Source organism: Euprymna scolopes, chromosome 7 (genome assembly GCF_053919585.1).
Source record: "Euprymna scolopes isolate OS-2025 chromosome 7, ASM5391958v1, whole genome shotgun sequence".
NCBI classification, from domain to species: domain Eukaryota; kingdom Metazoa; phylum Mollusca; class Cephalopoda; order Sepiida; family Sepiolidae; genus Euprymna; species Euprymna scolopes.
Window position 1 is genome coordinate 130,374,984 of NC_136488.1, and position 16,127 is coordinate 130,391,110.

The following is a 16,127-nucleotide window of genomic DNA, read 5'->3' on the forward strand; positions in this document are numbered from 1 at the left end:
GTTCATCCACGTATTCCAACATTTATAGCAAATGCAAGATTGAATAATGCTTTCTGGCAGCTTAGAACGTGCAGATCATTGCAACAAAAATGCATAATCGTATATCATTACACTAAGTGTCCCCTTTTCCCCCGCCCACAAAGAGGCGCATCTGGGGAATGAAGGAGAAGCCCAGTATCATCCAGTTTCAAGAAACAACATTAGTATAAGATATAGATAAAAATCAAAGCGCCGGCGCGAACGCAGACACCGATAGAATTGAGAGATGGAAAAAAAAAAAAAAAAAAAAAAACTTGCGTAACTACACTGTGTAATGTGGTTTCTCACTATGTGTCTGAGCGGTATCTAGCAAATTCCAGGAGTTCCGGAACCGAACGCTTTTAACGCTTTACACAGAACATTGCTTTTCGTAATAGAATAGATCTCTCTGGGCAGATGGTAATGCAACTAATCAAATATAAAAACACGTTCTCTTCGTAATGAACGTAAATAGCAGAACGTTGAAAGTTCGATTGCCGATAGAACAGACAGTTCTCTCTCGAATCTTCTAACCATACTGAAGGAACGTGATACAACGAAACATTTGCGTATGGATGACTAGATCCAAAAACTAATAAAAAGACATAATTAGTTCTCTTCCTATTAAAGATGGTAATAGACTCATGGAAAAGCGTCGTTTACTTTTTAAATATTTATTGAGCACGAAAAGCAAGAAAAAAAAAAAGAAATGATGTCAGAGATATTTTGAAAATGCCGGAACATCCCCCCACTACCTTCCTCCTACCACGCCTTTCGTTTCTGCGTATGCATCTATGCTGGGAGATCGGGTGCATTGATTTTCTGAAACCATTTAAGTTCTTGTATATATATCGTACGCTAAGAGTGCACCTGCACGATACTACAACCGTATCACCGGAACCTATTTACTAGAACAGTGGAGGGGAAGGAGAAAGGGGCTAGGTTAATCGAACATGGTACTTGCCATATATATATATATATATATGAGAATAATGGAAATAGTATTCCGACAAAATCGAGAAATAAAAAGAAACAAACTGAGTTAGGTGTTCAACGTTTCGTCTTTATTTCTTTATTATATATAATGTAATATATATTATATAATATTTGGTCACCGTTTTGGGAAAAGAATTCCATTAAAATGCTCGATTACAAGTGTTCCCCCTTATGTTAGGTTTGAAACCGACGGTACCAATGTTTTTCTGACCTTCCGTACAGTTTTAAATAAGTATATCTATATATAATTTCTACTATTATATAAGTCACTATATTATAATAAAAGTCACTGTGTGTGTGTGTGTGTGTTCCTCTTAAGAGCTGATTTATATGCTTATAAGTCTGACAGTGTTCTTAGGTATGTTTTGTACAGAAATTCAGATAAGTATCGAAAATCGAAAATATTCAATCCTAAAAATAGTTTTTCTTATAGATAAAAAGAATTTTCACAGTGGAATATTTTACGTTACTTTGTCAAGGGAGAAAATATCTTAAAAAAAGTTTTGACATCTGTAAATATAACCGTGTGGTAGAGAATTCGAATACAGATCGAATGACCCCATGTTCAAGCCATGTTATATAATATAATGTATAATATAATATAATACATAATATATATATATAAGAGACAGAAGTGTATATCTATATATTTTTACATAGAATATAGAGAAAAAGTGAGAGCGAGAGAAACAAAGGGAAGATACAGACAAGGGGAAAGAAATGCAAATAGCAAAAAAGGGGTAAATCCATAGTTATGCATATCCATTTCTATATGCACAAATTATGAATTAAAAGAAAAAGAAAAAAAAATCAATTCAGGTATCAACCATTGCTTTTCTTAGCTTTTAACGCGCAAAGAAAGCAACTCTACGCGCCTGTTTCGCTTTCACATGCGTAAGACATGTGATTCATTAGACAGCGTTACATAATGTAAAACAAAAATTTTTCATCAATAACTCAACTTTGTTTTACACAAATTTAGACATTTGAAAACACAACCGGCACCAAATTCTTCCTGTGGCATAATTTGAATAAATTTAAAAAAAAAAGAAAAAGAAAAAAAAAAGAAAAAGAAAAAAAAAAGAAAAAGAAAAAAAAAAGAAAAGAAAAAAAGAAAAAAAGAAAAAAAGAAAAAAAGAAAAAAAGAAAAAAGAAAAAAGAAAAAAGAAAAAAGAAAAAAGAAAAAAGAAAAAAGAAAAAAGAAAAAAGAAAAAAGAAAAAAGAAAAAAGAAAAAAGAAAAAAGAAAAAAAGATAAACCTATTTTTAATGGCTTCATAAATAAACGCAGGTAAATTATTCTATTTTAAAGGCGTTTTTCCCTCGAAATATCAAACATTTATATCATCTTGTATTCTATTAACAGTTAAGTGAAAAAAATTTGTAATGTGAAAGATATACTAAAAAGTAGTGTCGGAACGATAATCGGAAACTTCTTGGTCAATTTTCCGATGCCGAAAACGATTCTTTCAATTGTTTTTCTTTGTCATTGTTTAAGACTTCTATTTCCATTATTAATAAAATATTCATGTATTAGGAGTAAAACTAGAATCTATAGTTCAGTCTCCTACCCACAAGGGTATTTTACGTTTCCGAAAAATAGATGCATATATTACAAGGGTATTTACGGTAACCCGACACCCCAACAACACTGGAAAAACAAATTTATAGCTAACTATCGGAAAAACCGGGAAAACTATATTGGATTCGTCCCATTACTACTAAAAGGCAAATAGATATTTTTTTTTTCAGAAGAAAAAAAATATCGCATTCGTTTAGTTTTCGTTTTTCTTTTCGTAACCGTTTTTTTTTTTGTTTTTGTTTTTTTTTGCATTGTATGCAACTTTATTAAATATCCTTATTAGTGCTGGGACGATTAATCGGAATCGAGAATCGCAAAAAATGTGAATATTTGAGAGCATCGCCATCGGTAAAATTTGTACCAATTTTCCGATGCCGAAACGATTCTTTTGTCTTTTTTATTTGATTTCGTTTAAAGCAAAATCTTCTATTGCTGTTAATAATGATGACATAATAAATATTGATTTTAAAATACCAGTTACGCTTAGGAAAATATCTGCACATTTAATGTGTTTTTACGCTAATCGGAGAAAAACAAGGCCTATAGCCATTAGTCGCATGCTCTCGTGTAATGAATGCATGAATGTAGGATTGACATGAAATTCTTAAAGATAAACTAAAATGGCCAAAAAAAAATGGGCTGAAATGACCTAAATAAAAAGTAAATGACTTAGAATGACTTTAATGAACTTAAGGATGAATTGAATGACCTTAAGGACTTGAATGCTTAAAAAATAACTGGAATCCTTCAAAAACAACTTGAATGATCTGGAGAATGCCTTGAATGGCTTTGAGACTGACTGGTTGTAAAGTGGGTGATCATTTTACATTAAATTAATACAGACACAAAGTTACAAAAATAAGTACAGCATGTAGTAAGAACAGATACTACACTTTGATCTTGGCCAAAAGGCCAAGGAAAGCTTAAAAAGCTAAGAACAGCATGTATTAACAGACCTTTGATCTTAACCAAAAAGGCCAAGCACAAGTGTTACGGACAGACCGACCGACCGATCGACAGGGTGACTTGTAGAGTCGCTTGCACGCTACTAAAAAATACAACTATATAATTAAATATTTAGATATTATAAAGAATCGGAATTAGAATCGTATCGGAAAAAATATTGGAATCGTCCTATCACTAATCCTTATTTATCAATTGCCTCGGGTAAACTACTTTACTCTTAAAATAAAATATTCTTTCTGAATATATATATATAACTTTGGTCCATTTACCATTTCAAATCGAACACTTGAAATATTCGAATTTCTATGAATTTTCTTAGACGATAGACGTAAGGAATAACAAGTTTCCTCAGGTTTTTAAATATTACCAAATCGAAGTCTCAAAACTTGGCCAAGCATTTGATTATAAATTTGACCTTTGCCCTGAAACGATACACTTAGAAATTCCCATTTTGTGGTATTAAACCCCTATCCCCATTAAAGAAGGTCAAAATTCGTCACGATCTGCTTGAATTAGTAGAATCTGTAGGAATTTCTTTGTGTGACAATCTTATAGAAATCGGATCATAGATTTCTTAAAAGAAAGGTTGAGTGAGGGGGGGGACGAGTAAAAGAGTAAATATGATGACCATTAAATCCTTAGCGCAATCTACCAAATTTCATGTTCTTACGTCTAATAAGAAGAAACTAGCTTGCAACGATAATGACTTGCTTATCTTCATTGAAATTCAAAAACTAAACAATAGGATCGTACGAATATTACGAACGTCAGCTACGAGTTAAGGCTAAAGCTATGCTTGCACACCTACGTGCAGCTTTTGCGTTATATAATTCCGATGCACACGATAGTAGGCCGAGATGCACAAGCGATGCCAGCGCATATGACCCATTTCGAAACGAGAGCACATGAATCGACGTGTGCCTGTTCGCGCGCGTGTAAACACGCTCGCTTGCTCGCCGACGACGTGGTGGTGCGCACAGTCGGAACGCTTAGCTCCTCTTGAATCTTCGACAAGCAGAACATTTTCCACGTGTTTTCAGGTGCGAGAGGCACAATGGAAATATATGGGACGCGGGGGGGGGGGCATTATTTTTTCTCTCCCCCCCCCAAAAAAAAAAAATAAATAAATGACAATATGTCCATCGATTTATAGAAACTGGAACCAATTGAAAAAAATTTTTTTAATAAAATGCAAATAAAATTAGTTTCTTCCAAAGGGATTTCAACTCGCGCCCCCTCAGGTAATGCATAAAAAGCTATATAATAAATGATATAAATTTATAATGCGATTCAATTTCTCTCGCTCTCACTAGACTGTTTGTTGGCTCAGTCAGTAGAGCGCCAGATTCAGTGATTGAAGTCCCGGTTTCGAATCTTATCAGTTCTAATTGCATATATGATGGAAAATGCGTCTATGAATAACTATATTTTATATAGGCAAATATGAAGCAAACTAATAATTATCACTTAGAATTTAGGCATTGCTAATTGTAAGAAAAAAAAATGAATACTTCACAATTATGAGCATCCCCCATATGTGTGTGTATATGTTTTGTACGCGAAGAAATTCGAACGCCCGGTCTTCAACAATATTAAAATATTTTCAGAACGGATTACATCATAGTCTAAAATATTGAATGAACGCTATTTTCATGTTATATATAACGTATGTTTGATTGAAATAGTTATTAATACATTAGAATGCGAAGAGAAGGAAAGAAGGGAAAGGGAAAGAAGGGAAAGGGAAAGAAGGGAAAGGGAAAGAAGGGAAAGGGAAAGAAGGGAAAGGGAAAGAAGGGAAAGGGAAAGGGAAAGAAGGGAAAGAAGGGAAAGAAGGGAAAGGAAGGGAAAGAAAGGAAGGGAAAGGAAGGGAAAGGAAGGAAAGGGAAAGAAGGGAAAGGAAGGAAAGAAGGGAAAGGAAGGAAAGGGAAAGAAGGGAAAGGAAGGAAAGGGAAAGAAGGGAAAGGAAGGAAAGGGAAAGAAGGGAAAGGAAGGAAAGGGAAAGAAGGGAAAGGAAGGAAAGGGAAAGAAAGAAAAGGGAAAGAAAGAAAAGAAGGGAAAGAAAGGAAAGGGAAAGAAAGGAAAGAAGGGAAAGAAAGGAAAGAAAGGAAAGAAAGGAAAGGGAAAGAAAGGAAAGAAAGGAAAGAGGGAAGGAAAGGAAAGAGGGAAGGAAGGAGAATAGGAAAGGGGGAAAGAGAGAGAAGTTAAAAATTGTGAGAAATGCGTATTTTACACGCGTTCACAATATTTGCATCCTGTAAACGCATAAAAAAATGGTATACAACAGAAGACACGCTAAATGTTTTGATAAACGACTTTAATTTACGTTAGTGAAGTATCGCTTTAATATTTTATCCAATTCAGTTATTGGGAGCAAAACTTAGAAACAAATTCGCATCAATACGACGACAGCCATGAAACCTACCGCGAAGAGAGAGGTCGACCAAACGAATCTGGCAAATATTGAAACGCAGTAACGATGTGAAACGCTTCATTGAAGACGTGTTGCCATTTTGCACACCAATGCGAAGGCCGCTTCAATCCATTTCTGAAGATTACTCGAATGGAAATAAAAATAAATCTGACGATTTCAATTTGGCCAATGTTCGCATCTGTAGAAATAATATCAACAATTGGCCACCATGATGTCAATAACATTTAAGAACGTGTTTAGAAAACAAGGTGCTTATATATATATATATATATATATATATATATATATATATATATATATATTATACACACGCACACTAGTGTGTGGTGCTTTGCCCGGCGTAAAATACACATGAAAATATTTTAATTTGTCCAGACTTCGTATATATCATATTAGAGTCGTGATTTAAAAGTTATATATATATATATATATATATATATATATATATATATATATATATAGGTGCCGGCCGCTAGAATCGAAACCGAAACTAGCATTCAAAGCTGGTAACGTTACCACAGTACCAACGTGACATCCTATGAATTGTTTAAAAAAAATAAATAAACTAAGACGAATGTATAACAATTGTTTTTATTTTTTGTATTCTGAGCCAGCTTTAACCCCTTCAAATCTATTTTAATCGACTAAAGACCCATAAAAGAATAACCCTCAAATGATTGGATTTTTATCCAATCATTTGAGGCCCTAGCGCCGCTCTTCGACCTTTAGTTTCGGAAGAGATAGAGTTTGAAAATATGGAGACAGACATAGCGGTTTATTTATACACACACACATATATATATATATATATATATATATATATATATATATATATATATATATATATATATATATATATATATCTCGGCAAATTAATATAAAGTTATATGAAACTTACTCTAGAATCCTTATTTTGATTAATTACATGAGTTTTCGATTTCAGAAAATGTTTAAAATTTAAGCGATCTTAAGAAGACATTAAAATTATGGAAATCTTGTTTCTTTTGGAATCTATTGAAATTCAATGCAAATCTGATTGATGTGAATTTTTTAATGGGATGTTATGCCGATATGATGGACCATTAAAAACCTTTTCAAATACTCCCAAAATAACATTTAGTGAATACCTAATGTCTTTACAAATCAGAGCTATCTATACTTTCAGAAAGGTTTCCACTGGCACCGTTTGCATGAAACTAAATATTTTTAGTCATTTTGTCTTGACGAAAAAGAGGGGTTTTCCATAGTAAACAATGCGATGTGCACAGCTTGACAAATATGTAATGAGAATTCCCCAAATTTAAACATCCCGAAGCGACTCTGGCGGCGGTCTAAATACGACCAAGTTGCCTAACGTCTCTATCAATGTGACGAGAAAGGTAATTTGAGAGATGGGTAATAAAAAAAAAAAAACACGAGAAAGAGTGAGGATAAAAAGAGGGAAAGAGTGAGGATAAAAAGAGGGAAAGAGTGAGGATAAAAAGAGGGAAAGAGTGAGGATAAAAAGAGGGAAAGAGTGAGGATAAAAAGAGGGAAAGAGTGAGGATAAAAAGAGGGAAAGAGTGAGGATAAAAAGAGGGAAAGAGTGAGGATAAAAAGAGGGAAAGAGTGAGGATAAAAAGAGGGAAAGAGTGAGGATAAAAAGAGGGAAAGAGTGAGGATAAAAAGAGGGAAAGAGTGAGGATAAAAAGAGGGAAAGAGTGAGGATAAAAAGAGGGAAAGAGTGAGGATAAAAAGAGGGAAAGAGTGAGGATAAAAAGAGGGAAAGAGTGAGGATAAAAAGAGGGAAAGAGTGAGGATAAAAAGAGGGAAAGAGTGAGGATAAAAAGAGGGAAAGAGTGAGGATAAAAAGGGGGGAAGAGAAGCAAAGGGGGGAAGAGAAGCAAAGGGGGGAAGAGAAGCAAAGGGGGGAAGAGAAGCAAAGGGGGGAAGAGAAGCAAAGGGGGGAAGAGAAGCAAAGGGGGGAAGAGAAGCAAAGGGGGGAAGAGAAGCAAAGGGGGGAAGAGAAGCAAAGGGGGGAAGAGAAGCAAAGGGGGGGAAGAGAAGCAAAGGGGGGGAAGAGAAGCAAAGGGGGGGGAAGAGAAGCAAAGGGGGGGAAGAGAAGCAAAGGGGGGGAAGAGAAGCAAAGGGGGGAAGGAAGGGAGAGAGAAAATGAGAACAAAAGAATAAAAAGATTAAGAGAATAAAAATGAATAAAAGAATAAAAAGAGATGACAAAGAATTAAAAAAAAAATAGAATCTGGAAGAAAATGCAATAAAAACAAAAGGAAACGCAACCAGGATATAAAATGTTAGCAGTCTCGTTCCTCAGCCACCTCGTCAAAAAATAAGATAAATAAAAAACTTTCAGGGAAAAGGAATAAAGACATTTTTAAAAATTATCAAAACAAAATTTTCACTTATTAAAAGTTACCGAATTATCTGCGAAAAAAACAAAAACAAAAAAACTGATAACAAAAAAACAGTAAGCCTATTTATAGGCAATTCCTTCCGTTAGCACAAATAAATTAGGTGACCAAATTATATAATATCAACGCATAATATATCTATGTCACCATTGATCCAATTAGCAAATTCAAGTTTTTTTTTGTCTTAATTTTACCATCTGGACGTTGAACAGAATGCGATTAAAGAGCGTACGATTTACCCATTGTAAGGGAGAAGAAAAATGTAGGTGACCGATTTTTAAAGGGACCTTGCATACATTTATTACGCAATCAAAAACTATCCGCCTTAACGACGAGGCGATACCATACAAACGTATGCGCAAGATGTCGACTGCATAAATCATTTTAAGAGCAATATATATATATATATATATATATATATATACTTTGCTCCAAATAAAAGATTTGAAAAATAGCATCACCTAGTTATTCAATAATATTATATAAGAATAACACTAACAGCTGACGACTGATATAATTTAGCCAAGCGCGATACGCGGCACAGTTTCCCCGCACCCTTTCTTTATCAAGTGCGTTTTTTCTTTTATTTTTTTGTTCTAAATGTTATATATATATATACATACATATATATACACGTTTCGTACATTTACCCTAAAAATAGGTATTTATAATCTTTATTGATAATATTTTTATTTAACGAAAATTATACACCCAAATTTTTATTTGACGATTTTTAAACTAATACCATTAGAAATACGGCATGTATTATTTAAAATACATGAGTGTATTAAAATAATTAATTTAAAATATATTTAATCGTAAATTTAGACTTTCTGGGAGAGGTGAGAATTATATATATATATATATATATATATTACTGAAATTGATGTTAAGAATTACATGTTTATTAATATTATTATGACTAATATTACTATTATTATTACTATTGATTATTGCTATTAGGTTTATTATTATCATTAAAATACAAAATATTTAATTAGCCACTGGTGTTAATTTATATGATATGGGGACAATGTCGTGTGGCTTTGTTGCATAATAAATGTATATTGGAATTTAAGGTAATAGTTTATTTCATCCATGCATAGACGAATCCTCAGACTGAAATAAACGGTTTTTAAACCAGGAAATAAAATCAAATAACCTCAAAATTAAATAAAGAATAAGTGAATAGTTACAATAAAATCAATTGAATACAATAAAATATAAAATCGATTAGATACAATAAATGAACAAATAAATAAATAGATTTGAAGTTAATGTTTCTTGAAACAAACGATTTTCTTTTTCTCTTGGCGTAAATGAATGTTTATTTTCCAAGGATTTCGCAATATGCGCAGGAAATAAATTACAGATTACCGATGATTAAGACTTATTTTTTACTTTATCAATATTGTGTAATAATTATATTGAGATCGTTAAATGAAATTACTTAAAAAAAAAAAAGAAAAAAAAACAAAAAAAAAAACAAACGCTAAAGATTACATTATGTCCAACCGTTCCAAATTTCTAAAATAGTGACATTGTTCTATATTATATAACCCTGCTTTTCTCGAATAGTAGCGGTGACTATACACTTTCAGCGATAGCGTAGTCTATTCGTGCCGCATGTATCGGTCTTTCTTCATAAACGGTTCTTTTATTTCTTAATATTTTATTATCTTGGGAATGCGAATAAATAGGAAAAGGGTCTCAATCTGTTAAGTTTGTGAATATTCCAGTTATGAAAAAAAAATCCATGCCCTTTATTTATATATATATATATATATGATTGTTGAGCTGGATTAAATCCGACGATATGAAATAAAATGGAGGTGGAAGGACCTGGATACTCAACGTTTCGCCCGATTTATGCGGGCTTCTTCAAGAGCACTATATATATATATATATATATAATATATATATAATATATATATATTATACTCGCATATATATGTATATACACATGTATGTGTATGTATATATATATATATATATATATATATATATACTCGCGAAGAAGCCCGCATAAATCGGGCGAAACGTTGAGTATCCAGGTCCTTCCACCTCCATTTTATTTCATATATATATATATATATATATATATATACATATACATACATACACGCGCGAGCGCGAATGCCTACTAGACACTATCCTCAAGTGTCTTAGGTCTTTCTGTACACGGGGTTTGCCAGAACAACCCGACACGCGGATCCTTTTCCCGAGAAGTAAACCCTGACCAAATATTCAAAATCACATAATATGCGCCGACCAAATAAGATCCCCTTTTTTATGGCTAACCAACATTAGGTTTTACGAGGGATGCTGCACCTTGTCCAAGTGATGTTACCTCAAGTAATAGCACGAAGCTGGATGCTCCACCAGACTAGATAAATACTAGTCGTGGAATCCAGTTAGACCAACAGACGAAAACAAGATATACTACAACGTATGAAAATGAGAGAGGAAGATTAGGTTTTCAGTTTCTTTACCTCAGTGTTCGAGATAGGAAAGAACTTTAATGGAATATTCGAATATCTGTATCTTATATAAAGTTCATGTGTTAGCCCCACGTCGGGGCCACTTGATTCAAGTAACTGAAGTAAAACAAAACAAAAATATGAAAAAAGGAACAAAGTTATGTTCATCAACGTTTCCTCTTTAATACAAGACGAAAAGTTGAACATAACTTGGTTGTTCCACTTTCAGCTCTCCGTCTGGTCGCAATATTTTCTTTATCTCGTGGTATACACATAGTAAAAGGGGTTTCTCCCTTATTCCTCTTTCTCTAACCCTTATTAACTTAATGTAATAAAGTTAATACGTAACTTTACGCTTTATCTTATATATATATATATATATACACACGCGCGCGCGTAAGTATGCGTGCTACATCTGTACACATTACACATTTCGTATGAAACGAGAATAAATCTAAAGTACATCTCTGTCCTACAAACCCACGTTATAAATACAAAGTCGATATAAGCAGTTCAAATATGCGGCAAATATTTTTTCTTAAAAGTACAGAAGAAATAAAAGATGTATACATACGTGTATCTATATGTGTGTGTGCGTTATTGTGCATATATGGTATATTTATGTACGTATGTGCGAGTAAGATATATAATATATATATATATATGCGAGTATAATATATATATACACGAGTATAATATATATATACACACATACGCATACACACGCGAGTATATATATATATATATATATATATATACATACACATGTGTATATACATATATATGCGAGTATAATATATATATATATTATATATATATATATATATAGTGCGATAATATACTAAACATTATTCTATATAGCTCAGATCGATTTTGATGAGAATCAAAGTTCAATATTTAAACCTATTAGATTTTTTAAAATTAATTCCAATCAAATTATAAATAAAATAACTAGGTATTGTAATATTCTTTGATTTACATTTCAATTTCGAAGAAAAAAAAATCTCACATGCTTCCGGAGAAAATTAATATACAAGTTCATTAAAGTAATAAATAATGAAAAACTTACGAATATTTTTGATCTATAATCCACTATATAAATTTTTTTTTTTTTTCAGCGCGTTAGCAGATATTTTTTTTTTCTCCTCTTTTCTTGCGTTTTACTCCAGTTTAAAAAAAACAAAACATTTCAACAAGTGTACGTAAACAAATCCGGCGAGAAGGAAAAAAAAAAAAAAAAAAAAAATGGTTGATGAGCTTGGAAATATTATCGATAGCGAAACAAATAGCGAATTTCCTCATGGTACGGTCGTATATGTGTATAAATATAGCGGTGCGCGCTCGCGCGTACACGTAATAGATGTCGAACTGTCACACGTCCACTGTTTGAGGGAGGTTTGAGAAGTGAACGGCAGTGTTGTTGGCGAAACGCGAACGCGTGCTTTTATAGTCGTTTCATACACGCGCAATCAAGAAAGAAAGAAAGCTCGGAAAAGAGGGCGAAATAAAGTAAAGTAAAGTAAAAAAAATCTATTTTGAAAAGATGCAAAGAGAGCAATGATCGTTAAATAATAACAGTTAGAAAATAACAGAAATATTAAATTATTTTGAAAAAACGCAATACTTTTTTTCCCCCCCAATTTTGCGGAAAAAAATATCCGTACAAAAAGAAAAAGAAAACGAAATAGAAAGTGAAAGTAACGAAAACCGCACTTAAGCGAAGAGGGGGAGGAGGAGCGATAAAAAGAGAAAGTAGGAGGTACTAAGAAATGAGAAAGAAAGATGTGGGGAGAGGGGGAATAAAAGAAATAGATTTCAGGAACATGTTACGTTTTCAGGCCATCATCATCAGCGGCGATAGTAGCAGTAGTCATTTAGCAGCAGCTACAGTAGTTGATAGAGATATTGCATAACCTTAATGGTATCAAAGGGAGGGGGGGCCTAAAGCATTGTAAAAAAGAAAAAATGTGGCAGTAGTTGTACGACTACAATTCCAGCTTGCTACACTGCGGCTCAAAATTAGATATGTACAATTTCCACAAATAAAATAGGCACGCCCTCTTTTCTTTTTCCAAGCTTTATATCAGAATATGTTATTAATGTAAATTTAACAGATTACACATAGCACGTGTGTGTGTGTGGGGGGGGGGGCTTAAATTAGGAATTTCTTTTTTTCTTTTTTTTTTTTGCAGATTTGGAAAATAAATCTAATTTTATCGCCATAACAAAAAAAAATCTAAATTATGTGGTACTGGAATTTTTAACATTTTGGGCAATGTCTTGTCCTTTATTAAAGAAAAGGTGATTTTGGGTTCATAAATGCTCATTTTTTTTATAACTGAATATCATATATTTAGAAGCCTTTCACTGCGACATTTCCATTATATATATATATATTATATATATATATATATATATATATATATATATACCAGTGGCGTACCTATGTAAAATGGCGCCCATGGCAAAGTTTGAATGTGCGCCCCTTCTTAATAATTTATACCTTAGATATACCTAACTACTAATTTTTGACAAGCAATTTTTGCGCCCATGTCAGAGTGGGCCATGCCTGCCATACCCTAGATACGCCACTGATACACACATCTCTATGTATAGATATTTGTGCGTAAGCGTATACGAAACATTGTATTTAACGAGTACACGTATGCACGCACGCGCACACTAATATATATAACTAGCAGTTCGATTCGCAGCATTACCAGGGAATATAGGAATACTGAGTATTCCTGCTCTCATTTCTAAACCAGGTATTACGATTTTTTTTTCACAATTATTTCTAATTACAAATTGAATAAAGAATTATGTTAAATATGCTGCTTCTGTATGTACACCCCCCCCCAATGTTGCTATTGTAAGACAAAAACAAAATATATGGTATCATTCCTCGAAAAACTGATATGAAAAAAAAAAAAAAAAAATCTTTGTACAGGTCTTTGTTTTCAGTTGCATCCCATAACAGAATGTTCTACTAGCGACAAAAAAAAAAAAAAAAAAAAAATATATATATATATATATATATATATATATATATATATAACCCCTGACTGGATTCGAACCTCTGCCCGTTTTTATAATGCCATTAACTAAAGTGGGTTATTAAGAATTTTATACTTTGTTTTAAACTAAAATTTTCATAGTATTATTTTATTATCAATTATTAAACCAGTAAAACGGAATAATTCGAGATATGTAGAGACAAATAGGGAATTCTGGAACGAACAAAGGAAAAGCCTAATAAATATTTTGTAGTAGTATTTCTTTTATTCAAAATTAAGTCATATCTTAAATTAAAAATAACTTAATGTGTGTGTGTGTTGTACAATCACGTTGACCGAAGTTAAGCAACGTTGAGCCTGGCCAGTACAAGAAAAGTATCAATCTGAAAAGGTTAGGCGTTGTATGTACCGCGCCGAGTGGTAGAAATTTTCTGGTATCTTGGGGCGCATTAATTTACTGGGAAAGATGTACCCCCAGTCTTCGTTAAGATATCCATCTAGGAAAAGGAAACGGATGTAAAAACCTGCAGTCTACTGTATACTCTGTCCTGTGGCAGTCATCTGCACCGACAAAGGTTAGCAGTAATACTAACAAGGCGTGGTTGGTTCTTTATTATTATAAACAACTCATCTGTGTGGATTTCCGAGCAACTTTGTTGTGGTGGTGGAACCTCATATGTCGAAATCGATGGGAGAGTCCATCATATATATAAGATACGAAAGAAGCAAGCCATTCCTGTATTTAATTTATTAACAACAGGGGGGGGGGACATAACAAAAAAAAATTATGGATATTAGTGTGAAAAAGTGGAAATTCCTCAGCTTTACCCTATAAAAAGTACTTTTTTTAGTGGGGAGTAAAAAAAATAAAAATTGAGGATGTCTCCAAAGCATTATTAAAAACTTTTTTGTTTTTTTTTCATCTCCAGCCACCCATTCGTGGGTATCCATAGTCTGTCCAAGACTGAAGGATCCGCTGCCACCAAAAAAAAAATTTTTTTCTCTAAATTTTACATATTTCTTTTCCGGGGTTACACTGATTGAAGAAATAACTTTGTAAGGGTTTGTTTAGTAGTTTTGCAGTTTTAGCTGAAAATGCTAACACGCAGACAACTATGTAATAGATTAGTTAAAATGACCCAGACTGTTTATATATATATATATATATATATATATATATATTTTTTTTTAAACAAAGAGGGAAAATAGATTTTTTTTTTTAAAATTGTCAATTCTTTATTACAACAGGGGCATAAACGTTAAATATTTTTTAATGCAATAATATATTAGCGGGGCCTGTGGAGATTCCACAGGGGACTCAGTCATATGTTGGCATTCTGTAGATGTTCAGTGTAAATGAAAGCGCTCTGATATTGTAGCCCTTTTGTTAAAACTGCAGAACAGCTTATCTATGCTAGCAGGGACGCCCAACGTAGCCCGGTCGTAAAGTACGCTTGAATGTGATATTTAAATTCTTGCAGATTTCGTATATATATTATAGAGTTAATGTTCTATCGATTTTTATGTTAAAAAGTTGCGATTTCAAAAATAAAATATATCCATAGAATCAAGCTTAAATCGAAACTGAATATATAATTGCACCATACGCACACATATGTGTCCTTCCCGACATGGGTAGGATTCAAAAACTGTCTTTTTCGCACGATCTATGACTTTCTTTTCTTACATTTTTTTTTTTTTTTTCAATTATCCTGAAGATGTCCTCTGAAATAAGGACGAAACGTTGATTTTTTAATAATTTCATTCGGTTTTTCTATTTTTCTTTAAATATATATAATTTTTTTTTTTTTCTTTCGACTATAATCGAAACCAGAATTTCCGAATTCTTGGTAAAATTATTTATAAAAAATGACTTGAGTAGAATAAACCGAAACAAAAACTTATGAAGAATTCTTGGTAAAATTATTTATTACAAGAAATGGAATTCCATAACAATTAAACGACAGTCACTCGGATGTAAGCGTGACACACAAAACAAATAGCACACACGTTATCCTATTAATATATAGATTGCTGACATGGTTTCCGATTGAGAAACATCGGAACTAAAACTGACGAAGAAAGTTCTGGCTTGAATTAGTATTTAACGATTAATGCCGGGTAATAAGGTTCATTTGTTCTAAACGAAAGGAGAGAAGTGTATTCGCACGCGCGTACAAAAGAACTTGTTTGTATGAACAAAGGTCTTATTCAATGTAAGAATCACT

The 16,127-nt window shown here is 32.7% G+C and overlaps 1 protein-coding gene and 1 pseudogene across 5 annotated transcripts in view; both read right to left on the reverse strand.

The window, feature by feature from the left end:
- LOC145279940 (uncharacterized) overlaps positions 1-16,127 on the reverse strand; it is a 149,538-nt gene that overhangs the window by 20,975 nt on the left and 112,436 nt on the right. The window contains exon 1 of one of the 5 annotated variants that reach the window (XM_080131531.1): positions 11,952-12,292. The exons of the other annotated variants lie outside the window; for them this stretch is intronic. The gene's annotated coding sequence lies outside the window, so the exon portion shown is untranslated. Of the gene's footprint in view, positions 1-11,951; positions 12,293-16,127 lie in introns of those variants that run through there. 5 annotated transcript variants of the gene reach the window in all.
- LOC145280581 (U2 spliceosomal RNA) lies at positions 3,404-3,518 on the reverse strand (annotated as a pseudogene).